This window comes from Pseudonaja textilis, chromosome 7 (assembly GCF_049901715.1).
Source record: "Pseudonaja textilis isolate UNSWEBS1 chromosome 7, rPseTex1.2, whole genome shotgun sequence".
Lineage (NCBI taxonomy): Eukaryota > Metazoa > Chordata > Lepidosauria > Squamata > Elapidae > Pseudonaja > Pseudonaja textilis.
In genome coordinates this window covers 38,533,036-38,549,224 of record NC_141996.1, presented here as the reverse complement: position 1 = coordinate 38,549,224, position 16,189 = coordinate 38,533,036, and the positions used below count along the sequence as shown (strand labels likewise).

The following is a 16,189-nucleotide window of genomic DNA, read 5'->3' as shown; positions in this document are numbered from 1 at the left end:
TTCACAAAACTTGTTAATGTGGGAATGAGCATATTATCTTAAAAACAATTGTGATGTAATACTAGCGCATTAATTGCAGAATTAAACATTATGTACAAATCTACAATATATCTACACATCCAAAGATTTATGCAATAGATATCATAGATATTAACCACAAACACTGAGTAATGAATGCAATCTGCCAATCTTCTAGGGGAGTCCCAGGGTCTAGTCTACTTTCAGCCAGTCTAACCAGGTGACTTTTGTCAGATGACTTTCTTAGGCCAACTACCTCACATGATTGTTTTTTGAGCCCTTGAATGAAAGGATAGTTAGAAACATTATTAAATATAGTTATGTGTATATATGCCTCCTCTTATGCCAATATTCTGACCTGCATTGGGGGGAAGCAAACACAGAACTTGTTTTCCGAAGAAATCAATTGAGTGGCATCAAATAATCCAACATTTTCAACCTTACCATAAAACTCAAAACATGTTCATACGCTCCTATACTGATATTCTTCCAACTGGTTTACAGCTGAGTGTAGATTAAAACAAGACATTCCTCTCCACCCCAGGCTTATGGAGCTCCTCACCTCTAAACCATGCATTAGATGGTCTCCATTCCCTATACCACAACCACAAATCACCCCGTCGAATGATGGTTAAGAAGAGAAGACCGGAATGCAGAAAGGATCCAGTTCCCAGGCACACTTCAGGTAGGCTTAGTTTCTAGCACTTTTCCACCAATAATCGCCTCCTCCCTTTTGCATCCCCATCGCCAATACCTCCCGTTTTTCAATTACCCAGATCCCCTGCCAGTCTCCTAAACATACACAAACTCAATCACAGACAACACCCCCCCTCCTTCCCAGGATTAACGTTCACCCCCCTCCCGCCGCCCGTTTGTTCTTCCCTCACATCCAGTGGTCACGCCTTCTCCTTCGGCCTCCTCCAAAGCCTGTTTTCCTTCCTTCCTTCCTTCCTCTCCTCCCCCCTCCATTCAAGGCTCTGGGAGAGTAATCGGAATTGGCCACCCACCCACCCCCAGCCTCGCTTTACCTAACACCGACCCCTCCCGCCTTATGGAGTCTTCTTTCTTCCATCCCCCACGCGCTTTCCGCGCCAGCTCGCCCGCCCGCCCCGGGTTTTTGACCAGCCCCCGAACTCTGAAACTTTCCCCGAACAGGCCCGCAGTTATTCAGAGTCTTCCCCCCTCCAGCCACCCACCCATTACCACCGCGTTGCCCCCTCCCTTCTCACCTCCCATGGCCCGCAGTTTCCAGGGGAGCTGGCACTATGCAGAGCCTCCTCTGTTTCTCCTTCTCACACTCACCACTTGCCTGAACAAGGGCGGAGGTGGCCTGGCCTGGCCCGGCCAGGGGGCACCCCTCACCCCCGGGCAGGAGGGGGCGGCGCTGTGACTCTCCCCGGCGAGGGTGAATTCGCTCCCTTCCCATAAACACACACAGGCTCCATTGTCCGCCAGTCAGTCTCCCTCCTCCTCTTCCACATGGTACCGCCCATCTCCCCTCTACCTCTCCCCCCCATCAAATGAAACCGCCTCTCGTCACTCCCCCGTCGTACCCAATCAATGGAACGTCCCCTTCTTACTCACTCACTTTCACTCCTCAACCCATAGGGCCTCTTCTCCCAGCAATGGGAATGGTATTGTCTCAAAGGAGGCGAACAGGGGGGAAAGATTTGCTCCCCTTCTCCCCCGTAATGGTATCAACTGGTTCTTTAAAGAGACAGAGCAGAATACACGGGCCCTTCCTCGGCTGTAAACTGTACCGCCCTTACCTCCCTCCATTCATCCTGGAACCGCCTCTCCAATTAGCATAGACCAACCCCATACTTCAAGGTAGTTTTCGTTCCACCGCCTCTTCCTTTTAAAGATACAACCACCCAATCGCGTTCTTTAAAGCGACACACAGCCTTTGCGATTCCTCTCGCCCGCCGCCAATCTCCTCCTAGAATTCCTCACAATCGCTCGGAACGCAGCACGAACGTTCGCTGTAACCGATCGAAAGCCACTAAAGTGTCTTGTGAGACCCATGGCAGATTTTTTTCAGTAAGAGTGCCTGGTTCTCTCCGTAGAAAGACCCCAGGCAGGCAGGCAGGCTAACACCTCCCAAGCCGAAAGCTCCTTCGATAAGAGAGGCATCCGAGATTGGGAAGCAGCTTCCCAACCTAAACCACACCCAGCCCGGGCACCCAGCATGCTCGGTTCCCACACCTCAAGGCCTCCCAACGCAAAGGTAAGACAACCCCCATCGCTTATTGCTAATGGCAAAAAGAGAGGATTCCTCGAGAGCGGAAAAACCAGCAGAAAACAGCAGTGCAGCACAATGTGAGCACGCGTCCTCTCCTCCTTGGTTTCCCCCGCCTCAGTAAAAGCAAACCTGAACGAAAAAGGGTGCGCGTCACTTATCTCAACGGCAGACAGACTGGAATTTACAGGATCTGAAAAGCAATGGCCTTCCTAAAGGGAAAAAGAAGTAGCATGCTCACTCCGGACTTGCTTCCCATATATTAGATACCTCCCCTCCCACGACTTCCCATTTCCGAGGGGGTTCTCTTCTCCTGCCCCTCGCCCGCTGGTACACTCACCAACCTCTTGTGCCCTACCGCATAATCCTGCGAAATACAAATCTTTAAAATGTGCATTTCGACAGTTTCACTCAATTCTTTTAAAATTAAGAGAACGGTGACATTCGTTTCGACGGGCATGTGGACCTCACCCATTGTTACTATAAGTGAAACCATTACAGAAAAACTGAAAGGGGGGCGGGAAATCTTGTTCGCATTGATTTAATAGGCCAGCTTCTAGCCTGTTAATTGAATATAGCTACAGTGATCCATTAACTACAATGGTCATAATGAATTTTCAAGAGCTACCGTTCCTCGTTTATATTTTGTATGCATCTTGCCACTGAAATATTGTTCAACTCTCCAGCCGAACTTGAATGCCTACCTTATATGCAAGACTACAATTACTGTCAGCCGTTTTAGGCAGACCAAGTCAGAAAGCAGACTCTACAGGAAGATTAGAACTATAATTTATTGTGATCTGCCATAACAACAAAATCTTGCAAGCTTGACTGGGCTTTATCGTTTCCTCTTTATACTATATTCAATTAATCAGAGAGGAGCTTCTTGAGTCTCCTCTGAATACTAACTACCTTGTTTCCCAGGACTTAGGGAATGATTCAGCCCTTTGGCTTATATAATGGTTCTTGCCTATTTTGCTCAAATCTCCCTGGTCTCTAAATCTAGCTAAGTTCTCAAAAGGCCATGCCAGATGAAGTTAGCAGAGATTGTTATCCCAATACATTTGGTGGTCTCAAATTGGAAAACATTTCATTATATATTTCCTTAATTCCTTGTCTCACTTTCATCTTCTAGAGGTAATTTTGCTCTTTAGATTTACCCATAACCCACAGCATAATTCTGAGAGTAGGATTTGCAAACATAAGTATCCTCCAAATGACTTGGACAACTTCTGCCATCCTGTGCTAATAAGATTTGATCTAAAAGAGGGGTGTCAAACTCACATTGTCACATTGTCATCACATGACGTATCATGACTTTTTTCCCATTTGCTAAAACGGGTGGGCATGGCCAGCACATGACACATCCGGCCTGTGGGTCACAAGTTTGAACACCTGATCTAAAATACCAGAAGGACATACTTTTCGGTAAATATATGCATACATCTTCAGTACAATTATAAGATGATGATACCTGACAGTATATTTCCCAGGCTTCTCAACCTTGTAGCTAGGCTGGAGTTGATTCTTATCCAGTTACAGGTGCTGGAGGCTCCCAATCTCTATCTTGGGAGTAGGTTCAAGAATGGTGTTCACAGCCATCATGATAACATGGGATTCTCCAGTCTGAATTGTACATATGGTCTCAATCTAGTTTTTAGTTTGGAGAATCTGAAAATGGATGACATTTCCACCTATCTTATGTCACCATTCAATAATCTTCATGTTGCTGTGAAACTTAACTCTTTTAATTTCCATAGAGAAGTAGTTAGAATGGTCTATTCAGGTAGCTATGGATCCAGTAAGATTGATGGACAAGTGTGTTAGGTAAGCATACCTAACAAATTGACCTCTGGAATTAAATCAACTAGATGTTGGATGTGGTGGACCCTGAACAGTCTTTCAAACCAAGGAACTCTGGAAAAGGTAATAATTGAATATATGTTTTGAACAAGAATGGTATAAAAAGAGTTGGGACTCTTTGAATGATTTATACACAAGATGCTATGTTTGGGTCCACATTATGGAGATAAAAATGGTGCAGAACTATTGCTGTTCTACCACAAATGCCATTCAGAGAACCGGTTTAAGGTATCAAGCTTCCTTTGCAGATTAGAAGGCAGAAATAATAAAATCAAATATATTTACATTATAAAGTAAATAAATAGGTAGTCCCTCAACTTAGGACCACAGTTGAGCCCAAAATTTCAGTTGCTAAGTGAAACAAATGAGTTTTGCTATATTTTACGACCCTTCTTGCCATAGTTATATGAATCACTGCAGTTAAGTTAGTAATAATGTTAAGTGAACATGATTTCCCAATTGACTTTGCTTGACAGAAGGTCGCAAAAGGTGAGCTCATGACCCTGAAACACTGCAACCGTCATCAATGTAAACCAATTGCCAAGCATCCAAATTTTAATCGTGACAATGGGCATGCAGCAACAGTCATAAATGTGAAAAACGGTCATGTCACATTTTCAGCACTATTGTAACTTCAAATTGTCATTAGACAAACTATTGAAAGTTGAGGACTACCTATATTTTGTATATCTTTTTATTGTTGAATAGTGTTATCTATTCTATGTGATTTTCCTCTTTTATGTTATCTTCAGAAACTAGGGATTTGTCCCTTGGTTAAATAATAACAAGTTTTATTAATGTCTTTCCTAATAATTCATAAGTATTTTCCAAGAAGAGAAGTAAAGAAAACTTCAGGAGAAAAAAATCTTTGGCAGATGCAGATATGTGGAAGAATGTTCCCTAAAGAAGCAAAAAAGTCAGGGGACGGACATTCAGTAACAATAGAATTCTGGAATTGATACCAGGTTCTCATTATAAACAGCCATCTGAGCTAATCATGTTATCAATCAGTGTAGAACAAATTTCCATGAATTGAAGTCCTATAAGAGTAAATGGGGGGGAGGGGCATGCCATGGTACGGTAAGTAATTCTCTGTTAAGAGGAACCAAATCAGTTGTGTACAGACTCAATATGACCCTACAGGACATGTATTCCCTTCTGTATACAGGAAAATTTCAGATGTGACCGATATTGCTAACATTAGACAGCCACCAACAGATATATTCTCTTTTTGACCTATGTGTGAATAAATGAACCTGGTCAGCAAAGACCATGAAAGAATTTCTCCATTGTAAGGGTGTTGGCAAAATGGTAAAGAAAATGGAAGCAAAATGCAAGAAGAAAAAAGAGGATCCTGAAAGTCAGTAATTGGCTATTTAAATGGTATCATTGAGAAGTGACTTGGATTTATAACAGTAACCTATGCTACTTTCTCAAAGATTTCCTGGAAAGTGATTGGATATATGTTATTAAAAACTGGGAAGGAAATGTTTGGCAAGTATCTCACCAATCTTTTTGGCAGAATGTTAAACTAGAACTACCGTAAATAGGGAAGGGAGTAAAAGCTCAAAATCAGATATGGAGTCAAGAGTGAGACCAAAAAGGCACAACCCAAAACGAAGCAGGAGGCCAGAATGGGGTTTCAAAATTTTGTAGGACAGTACAAGATATATTCTAGTAATATTCAAAATCTCAGGTGTTTCTTCTTTCCCCTTAGATTTCATTTTATTTCTAACATGCCCTAAGAATTAGAGACCCTAAATCAGAAAGACAAATATGGTAGAGAAAGGAAATTTGGTGGAATGGTGTTCTCACACACAGCATTAGAAGGGTTGTTGGTTCTTACCTGATACAACCTTTCTCTTTGGGTGGAGATAGCATCCAGGATTGGGTTATCAGTCGCTGCTTGCTGATTGGACTGAATCTGTCAGATCTTTGAGGACATTCCCATTGCTAAGGCTGCCCCAGAAATTGGCAAAGGAATAGTGACAGAATGATGTTGTAATAACATGCTCCACTGGATTTGGAATGGACCCACATCAGGGTGGGTCTGGATGCTATCTCCACACAAAGAGAAAGGTCGTATCAGGTAAGAACTAACAACTATGATGGAGATAGCATCCAGGATTGGGACATACCAAAGCTGGCTGTCCTATGGCTGGGTTTAGTGTAGTCCAAATCCCCTAGACAGGGTGGACCTTTTGAAGAACTCTCCATCCAAAGGCTGCCTCCACAGATGCAAAAGAGTCCAGCTTATAGTGTTTGATGAACAAAGAAGGTGAGACCCAGGTTGCCGCGCTGCAAACTTCCTCCAAAGAGGCCAGAGTGGCCCATGCTGCTGACGTGGCCGCACTTCTCGTCAAATAGGCCATTATCCTTGGAGGAACTGCAAGACCTTGGTAATGGTGGGCTTTGGATATACATAGTCATCCATCTCCCCACAGTTGTCGGAATAACCTTGCAACCCATAGTAGAAGATTCAAATGGGGCCTCAGTCAGCGAATGCAGTACTTTAGAGTGGTCCCATGTTGGATGGCGATGAACGACTGGAGGCCTCAGGTTTGTAGCCCCCTTCAGAAACCTGTGGACCATGGGATGTCTAGATAGGGATTCTGCCCCAAGGAGAGCACAGAAGACAAGGCTGCCACCTGCCTCAGCAATGTGTTGGATGATAGACCCTTGTCAAGGCCATCTTGAAGAAAATCCAGCGCCTGGGTGACAGAAGCCTCTGTGGGGTCCCTCTCAGATCTAAAGCATCATTCACATAAAGCCTTCCAGGTTCCATCATAGATGCGATTGGTGGAGGGTCTCTTAGAGGCTTGAATGGTTTGTATCACCTTGGAGGAGTAATGTTCCCGGATCAGAGATCCCCACTCAATCTCCAAATGGTCAATTGAAGTCACTGGGGTTCTGGATGTAAAACTAGTCCCTGGCTGAGAGGCATCCTCCAAGGGTGGGACACAGATAGGTTTACTAAGTCGAAAAACCATGGCCTTCTGGGCCAATGAGGAGCCACAAGTATGAGTTCTGCTCTTTCCCCAAAAAGTTTCTGAATCACCCTCGGGATCAGGGGCAGAGGAGGAAAGGCATAGAGAAGCTCCCTCGGCCAAGGGCTGCATAAGGCATCCATCCCCCCACTCCTGGAACCGCAAACCTGGAGTAGAATCTTGGGGGTTGCGTGTTGTCTTGAGAGGCAAAGAGATCCACTGCTGGCAGTCTGAAGTGCTCCAACAGCTCCTGAAACAAAGGGGTACAAACGCCACTCTGCATTGTCTATGGTGGCTCTGCTAAGCCAGTCAGCCTCAATATTGGTCATGCCTACAATGTGCTCAGCTCTGAGTAATACCTGGTGCCCCTCCGGCCATAGGCAGAGCTGTTTTGCTTCCAGCATCAATGGCCTTGAATGTGCTCCCTCTTGGCGGTTAATATGTGTCTTGGTTGACACATTGTCAGTTAAGACCAGGATGTCCCTATCTGAGACTGTGTCCTAATTGCCTCAGGGCCAGATTAACCACCCTAAGTTCTAGCCAATTAATATTGTAGCTCAATTCTGCCTGGGACCATTGTCCCTGGACCATCCTGGATTGGAGATGGGCTCCCTAGTCATAAAAGCTGGCATCTGTGGTCAGCACCAGCCTGTCATCCTTGAATAAGACCCCTAAGGAAAGGGTCTCAGATGACCACCATTGCAAGGACTTGATGACTTGAGGAGTTAATCTGACCTGGGAATGGGAGCAACTCCTACGTGTCCTCTGATAAGGAAAAAGAAACCATTGGAGTGCCCTGGCATGCAATCTAGTCCAGGGTACTATATTAATGCATGATATCATCTTATCCAGGAGTTTAGAAAGCGTAGCCAGGGGTACCCTGTTCTTAGATTTTACTTGCCCAATCAACTCCCTGATACTCTCCTGACGCTCTTGGGAAAAGAACACCCTGCAGGAAATGGTTTCTATTACAGCTCCCAGATGGAACAAACTATTGGGAATGAAGTGACTCTTGGCCTCATTGAAAGAGAAGCCATGCTCCTGGAGCACCTGAATAGTGAGCTCCAAATCCTCTGCTGCTCGAGATGGGGAGGATGACTGGACCAGTATATTATCCAGATAGCACTGGACTCTTACTGGAATGGTCCTAAAGTGGGCCTCCAGGGCTGCCAATAGCTTCGTAAATGTTCTGGGAACAGATGAAAGCCCAAAGGGCAAAGCCCTGTACTGAAAATGCCTCCCATTATAGCAGAACCTGAGGAATTGTCTATGGGCTGGCAAAATGAGAACATGAAGGTAGGCCTCAGTTAAATCTATGGAGCTAAGGAAATCCCCCTCCCTAATTCCTTCCAGAATAGACTGGAGGAAGTGCATCTTAAACCGCCTGTATTTTACCCAGTGGTTAAGATGCTTCAAATCCAGAATTGCCTTCCACCCCCCCACCCCCCAGAAGCTTTTGGATTACAAACAAGATGGAATAAAATCCCATACCCTGTCAGTCCTCAGGCACCGGCTGAATAGTCTGGATGTCCAGCAGGTGCTAAATAGCTGTTTCCATGAGGACCTTTCTATGTTTTTAGAAACAGGACAATGAATGAAAAACCTCGGGGGTATAGAGAAGAACTCTAGAGAAAGGCCCGATCAGACCATCTCCAGGACCCAGGAATCTGTGGTTACTTCCTCCCAACACCTGGAAAACAAGGCCAGACTTCCCCCAATGGGAGGGTTCACATCAGGTTTATCTGGGTCATTGGAAGAGATGACCCCCAGCCCCTCGAAAGAGCCACTTGTTAAGTGGGCGATTTCTACCTGTCCTGTCCTGAGGTTGATCCTACCTGGGGATGAAAGGCCTCTGAGGTTTAGAAAAAAAAACCCCTCCAGGTTCAGTTGTCCTATAGTAGAAGGTAAGACCTTCCCCTTGTCTTTGGAGTCCACCAGCACCTTGTCCAGAGCTTCTCCAAACAATTTTTCTCCCTTAAAGGGGGCAGTGGCCAACCTCCACTTATGTCTCATATCAACTGCCATTGAGCCAGAGCAGGCGGCGAGAGGCTGTAGCTGATTTTTTTTTTTTTGTAAATTTTATTTGAGTTTTCACAAAGAGAAAAAAAAATACAAATAAAACATCTTTTTTGAAAGTAGCATAATCCCTGGTTACATTTCTTCGTACAGACACAAATTCAGGTTCATGCTCATTTTTATATTCTATTCCATATCTTATTACTATTTTACATTTTCTGCATAGCTTCTCCCCTCTTTTAATTTTCTCAGTTTTATTTAATTATCTCATCTCAATTCAAATCATTGTATTTATATTTTTTGTCTGTCCTGTTTCAATTATCTATTATCTTTTCTCATTAAACAAAATTTCTCCTGTAGTTACCGATTGGAGTATGATGCTTTTATATCTTTTCCCTAAAGTAGTAATATTCAATATAATACATAACTTCCGTTCGGATTCTGCTTGGTACATTCTTAAAATACACACTGTATTCTTAAAAAAAGAAAAAATTATAAATGGATATAATTAAAACAACATTCCATTCCAATTCAATTCTATCATTAAAATTAATATTCATTAAAGTCTTAACATCTTTAACATTACTTTTCAATTAAATATCATACTTCTATGGAAACAATTATAAGCTTTCCATAGTTAATTCCCCCCCTTCACTTATATTTTATAAAACAGTAACTAATTAAAATGTTCCCATTCCTGCCTAATTCAATTTTCTCATTTACTTTATTTCACTTATTTTATTCACAAACATTTCACTAAATTACACTATTTTATCCCTCATTTTAATCATACCTTGTTTCCAATTTTCTAAAGTTATTTCTATTACTAATATAACTATACAATCTTATGTACCTTTACAGAATCCCTTTTTCAGTTAGATTTTCACCCATTATCTCTAAATAGGTCCTGTTTCTCTATATCTTACTCCAGTCCTTTGTAACTTCTTTTCCTTTCCTTCTTCCCTCTCTCCCTTTCCCCCTTGTCTCTCTACCTCTATTTCTCTCTTCTGTATTCCCCTTTTCTGTTGCTTTCCAGTATTATACTTATTTTTCGAATTCTTTGGTTGTTTTTTTAAGTCTTAAATTCTCCATTCTCTTTCCCCCCTTTCCTTTTTCTTCCCCACATAAAATTGCTTGTTCATTAAAGATGGTTTCTTCTTTGTCCCAGTCTTCTTGTTTTGCAGTCGTTTCTTGTTGTTTCTCATAGTTCCAAATCTCCATTTCTAAGAATTGAAAAACGAAGCCAAAAGAACCCTTCCCTACTTGTGCATCTTTGTACTTTTCCATTTTCAATTCATCCAGAAGTGGTGCCATTGTATAAATTTTTAAACAACCACCCGATTGATTTTAGTCATTCAAATATAATAACCAAGAATCCAAAGATCACCAAATAATCCAAATACACGCAAGCTGTTTCTTTTTTGTTCTTTTTTCACTTTCTCTTCCTGGGGTTACTATTTAGTTGCAAAGTTTCAGTTAAAATGTATCTTTTAGAAGTCTTGTTGAAGTTTTACTGTAGATTCTTTTTAATTCCAGCCAGTCTCCTCCCTCTTCCAGATCCTGCCCTTATTCTTTTTCTCTCCCTTCCTGCTTATGAAAAAGAAAAAATTTAATGTCCAGAAATCTTTATTATCCCTTTGGCATTTTGTTTTATTTTCAGCTTAATTGCCTATTGATGTCAAAGTGGATTTTTCTGATTTCTTATTTAAGTCTCTTAGTTGTCAGTATAGGGAAGGAGAGAGAAGAAAAAAAAAAGCCAAACCTTTCCCTTTTCACTTTCCTTCGCTGCTTCTGACTCTTGTTTGGGAGCGATGCTATTTTTTTTCAGGGTACCTTAGTTGTTGATTTTACAATTTAACCCGGTCAGCCAAAACTTTCACTTCTTATCTTCCTCCTGCACATTCTTTTCCGGTCGAGTTCTCCTTTGTGGTGGCCATTTCTGACCACTGCTACAACCGCCTTCAGGAAAGGGAGTAATGGCCAACTGAGGAGGAGAGATGCGGCTCTCCTCAACCCTGCTGGCGGTCTCCCCCCTCTTCACCACCTCTACGGGGTAGCTTAGCCCCGAAACCAGCTGGCTCGGGGCACTCCAGCGGTGAGCCCAGACAGAAACAGCGCACGATCGTGGATTTCTATCTGTCGCCGAAGCCCTTCAAACCAGAAGTCAGGCTATAGCTGATCTTATCACCTTAGAGCATGGTGGGATTCAAATATTTTTGCCACTGGTTCAGTGGGCTTGGCTTGGTAGGCATGTGCACACATTTTGCATGCATGTGTGCGTCAAATGAGCACTTTGTGAAGGTGTAGAGGCATTCTAACTTGCCTCCTGTAAGCCTGCATGATCCCAGTCGCTTCAGCAGCTGCCGCGCAGCACTATTCTGTGCCGTGCAAAGCATTTGTACTTCAAATTCAGCGGATAAAGGTGAGTATGGGAGCCCGAGCAGGTGGGTGGGCCCAACAGCAAAGCGGCGGAAAGAACTTGTTCAGTCTCTGCTGCTCATTGCTGCTGTTGGCTTGCCAGAACCGGGCCGAACCGGCAGAATACCACCACTGCCTTAGAGGCAAATCTGACTGCACTGAGCGTGGCATCAGCTGAGAACTCCACAGCTGCTAGGAGCTTATTTATATGCTGGTGTGACCTGACATCCTCAAGTGGAATTCTCTCTTGCAGCCTTTGTAGCCAGATGAGTGTTGAAAAAGGATGTGGCTGTGGAGGCCTTCACCGGCCATGTTGCTGACTGATGTATTCTCTATAACGTTTGTTCAGTCCTCTTGTCTTCTGCCTTTAATGAGTCCTCAGGCTCCCCAGGAATGGCAGAGTTGGATTGTAGGGTTGCTATTGGGGTGTCAACAGTTGGCACTTCCAGGGCTTTGGAGAGATCAGCTCCCACATTGAACAACCTTCTGTCCAGGGAGGAAGGGCTTGGACCCGACCCAAGAGAAGACCACTGCCTTTCGATGACTGTTGTGAACATCTTTGGTGCAGGGGTGACATCTGCCGTTATGGTCTTTTCCGAAAACAATGGGTCGTTGTGGTCTTCAGAAGGATTTGTTGACTCCTATGGTTCAGGAGCCATGCCTTGCCCTGTGCCATTCTTTGCCTTAAAGAGGAGCGACTTGAATGTGGCAGGCTGGAAAAGGCCTGAAATTGTGGTTTGGTCAGAATCAAGGCCCTCATCATCAGAATAATTTATATCCATCAGCTTCCCCATGTCAGATGGGTTGCAATGAGTATTCCCAGCAGGAGCATAAGAAACGGACCCTGAATGAATGGAGAGATCATCCTCATAATGAGACCTTTGTCTCTTGCTTTGAGGAGGAAAATGAAGCCTCAGAAGGTGATCGTCTGGTTTGTTTTAAGACAGCTGATACACTCTGCTTCACTGCCTCAGCTAACAGAGCCTGCGTGTTAAATTGGAATTCAGGCTCTTGTCCCACAGCAAAGTCCTGATGTCATGGGAGTAAAGGTAGCCTCAGGGGCCACTCTGGTTCTATGCTGGACAGGCAGAAAAGAAACTTCTAATTTCAGAGCCTTCAATGGAATCTTGCATCAGATCCTGCTCTTCAGCTCCCCCAGTGGCCGCTTCTGGTAAAACTCTCCTGTCAGATTGAAGAGACTTGGATTCTCTTTATAACAGTCATTCCTCATTTTGGCAGGAACCTGTCATTTCTGAGCTCTTTGGGCCACTTCTTGTCTTTTAGCCCACAGTCTGTCTTGTGCTTTATCCCTGCGATGTTCATCCCGCTCAGCTGTCTTGGAGCTCTTTCAAGCCCCTGCAGCTCTATCTCTTGGCTTGGGGCTTTCAGAGGAGGCTGAAATATTTGGGGCTGCAGGACTGAGAGAGCGTGATGGCCTGTGAGCCATTTCCTCTATTCTCCTGTTCCCATAGCCAGCGTGCTGGGTGGAATCCGCCATCTTAATGGTCTCCGGTGCTCAAGCTTGCTCAGGAATTATTGCCCTGTGGCTCTAAGGACGTGGAGAAAACTCCCCCAGACCAGTTACCCTGGAGAAGATCCAGCCATTAATTGTGATCTTTATCTACAGCTGGTCTTCGGCCCTGTTTAAAGCGCTGCCGCAGTAATTGCAGGCTTCTGGGGTGGCAAGCTGTCTACAACCCTCCCAAGCCAAACACGGGGAACAATGTGGATATTTAGTCTAACATATCTCCATGAAATACCCCACAATCAGTGCAGATCGGCCCTCAGCCGATCCGTTGTTGGATGGTCTGAGCCAAAGCTTTGTTCCATTTTGACAGCCACCTAAGTAGTAGACCGCTCTGGCTGCCAAGGAAATAGCATACAGAATTGTTTTTTGACTAATTTAGGCCTAATTTTCTATAGATTTGAGAGTTTGTAGGAGCAAAAAAATACATGTCATCCAGATGAGTCAATTTCTGGGGCACCCTTAGCAACAGGGGAATGTCCTCAAACATCTCACAGACTCAGTCCAATCAGCAAGCAGCGACTGATAACCCAATCCTGGATGCTATCTCCACCACAATGGAGAAGGCTATAATTTATTCACAAGGAAAAAAAAGAGAAAGTGAGGGATATTGTATTAGATATAAAGAAATATTTATATTTCTTGCAAACTTGCAAAGGTATTAATCTGAACATGAAAATCCTATTGAAAGTATTTGGATAAGAAAAGGAAAAACAAAACAGATAGAAAAATGAGATTTTGAAGGCACCATTGGGAGGAATACAAAGAACCCAGCATGAATACATGAGAAGCTTTCTAAACTTTTAATGGAAAAAGGAATACGTTGGGAAATAAAGGAAGGGAAACATCACTGAAAAAACATATTCTGTAAGATCTCTGACAGAAAAATTAAAGCAAAAAATGAGCTGAGGCTTGCAAGAAATATCAAAACTAGTAACAACAATAACAACAGGTATGTTAGAAATAAAAGGAAATCCATAGGAAGTATAGATGTACTGCTAGGAAAATACGTTGAAACAAAAAAAAAAGTGAAAAGGCAAATCTATTTTGTAGAAGAAGAGCATGGTTATGCCCCTAGAGGAAGGAAGGAACTGTAACTTAGGATAGATAAGAAGATGGTAAGAAAGAATTTACCCTTAGCTAATTTTAATTAAAGTTTCCAGGCCAGATAGACTACCTCCCAAGATACTGAAAGAACTAACGGTAGGTAACTGCAGGGATATGCAGTTACAGCCACAATTGAAACCAGAATTTCAGCTGCTAAGCAAGGCAGTTGTTAAGTGACTCATGCCCAATTTTGCAACCATTTTACCATGGTGGTTAAGTGAATCATGCAGCCGTTAAGCAAATCTGAGCTCCCCCATTACTTTGTCAAAAGCCAACTGGGAAGGTCGTAAATGGCGATCGTGTGAATCCAGCAACTGTTAAATACATGTTAGTTGCTAAGCATCCAAATTCTGATCACATGATAGTAGGGTTGCTCTAACGGTCTTAAGTGTGAGGCACATTTGTTAAGTCACTTTTTGGAGAGCTGCTGTAACTTTGAACGGTCAATAAATGAGTGAGGACTACTTGTACTTTCATAATCTTTGAGAATTGCGAGGAATTGAGAAGCCATAGAAGCCTTAAGAAGAGAAAATGTCACCTATATCAGTGTTCCTAATTTTTTCTTTCTTTCAGGACCTCTTCCTCTTTTAAAAATTATGAAGGATACGAAAACAGCTTTTGTTTGTATGGATTATATTTATCAATATTTACTATGCTAAAATTTAAATCTAACACATTCAGTGCCACTAATGCTTCTCACAGCTGTTTGGTGGGATTTTGATATTATATTATTTTTCAACATACACTTGCATATATTTTTATTTTTCCTGAGAGAAACTTGTGAAAAAGGGATTCTCAGACTGACATCCTCAAACAGGAAGGAAGAAAGACTTGGAAAATTATAGCCTTGTCAAATAGATATCTACTGTATGCTAGGCATGATGTCAGGTTCAAGAATGACAGAATAGTCCAGTCAAAGTACCATTCTTATTTGTTTACATCCAATAGACAAAATATTGCCAGGCTAAATCTACTCTCACCCCAATAGATGTGCTCTGGGAGATTCTGGGGAGTGGCTGTTGTAACTCTGTTTCTCTGTCTCCTATCCAGCTCTGGAATAAGTTCTCTCTTATCTGGGCCCTTCCCTTGGAACTGTTCACTCCTGGGAAACTGCCACTTCACTGCAGTCCATCACACTACCTCTCACTCCATAGGCACCATCCTTCATAAGAAGGTCGTTATTCAGATGGTTAAGTATGAGCACTTGATTAAGAATGTTCCACCTCCTATTAACTAGCATGTGTTTGTGGCAAATTGTATCAGTCTAAACTTAACATTTTTCTTTTACAGATTTTAACACTGAATACTGGAAACAAAATCTACCTGGATTTCAACCTCTGACAAAACCTTAATAAAATAACAAAATAGAATTTGGACTAGGTGACTTCTGTGGTCCCTTCCAATTCTATCTTGATTTCAACCTGAATTTTGTAGTATATCATTTAATTATTCATTTTACAACATTTCTATGCCATCACTATACATAATTTCTAGATGACATCTTGGTTCAAAAGCCAAGGCATGTCAAGGGAAGCTTGCCTTTGCATTTACTGTATTCAAAAATTAGCCACAGAGCATAAACCAAACCTGTATGGAAAGAGTAACTGTTGGGTGATAAATGGTTAAAGTGCAAATGATGTTAATAATAGGATAATGAAGAGAAGATGAATCTGTTATCATGCAAGACTGTAGAGAAGCAAGCTGTTATCAAGAAGTTTGATATCAGATTGTATGTTAGTGTGGCAGAGCAATTCTATAAAATGGCAATAAACAAACAAATTGCCTCTATAAAGCAGAGGCAATAAACAAAAGACTGTGACACAAGCAATACAAGTGCAGATAGTTGTCTATACAATGTGGTAAACAAACACTTGTTTACAAAATGGCCACAGGCTAGAAGGATTCTTTGATTCCAGGATCTGACACATGGAAGGGGGGCTCTGAAAACTTTCATGTTATAAATTTGGAAGAGTCCAAATAAGAATTTAGAAAATGGTGGGGGGGAGGACGGGGGGA

At 42.7% G+C, this 16,189-nt stretch overlaps 1 long non-coding RNA gene across 1 annotated transcript; it reads left to right on the top strand.

Annotated features, from left to right (window-relative positions):
• The first annotated feature begins 2,108 nt into the window (after positions 1-2,108).
• On the top strand, positions 2,109-15,599 carry LOC148125309 (uncharacterized). The gene is made up of 3 exons (XR_015744332.1): positions 2,109-2,245; positions 15,224-15,362; positions 15,464-15,599. It is a non-coding gene; the product is annotated as an uncharacterized LOC148125309 (long non-coding RNA).
• Positions 15,600-16,189: the final 590 nt, after the last annotated feature.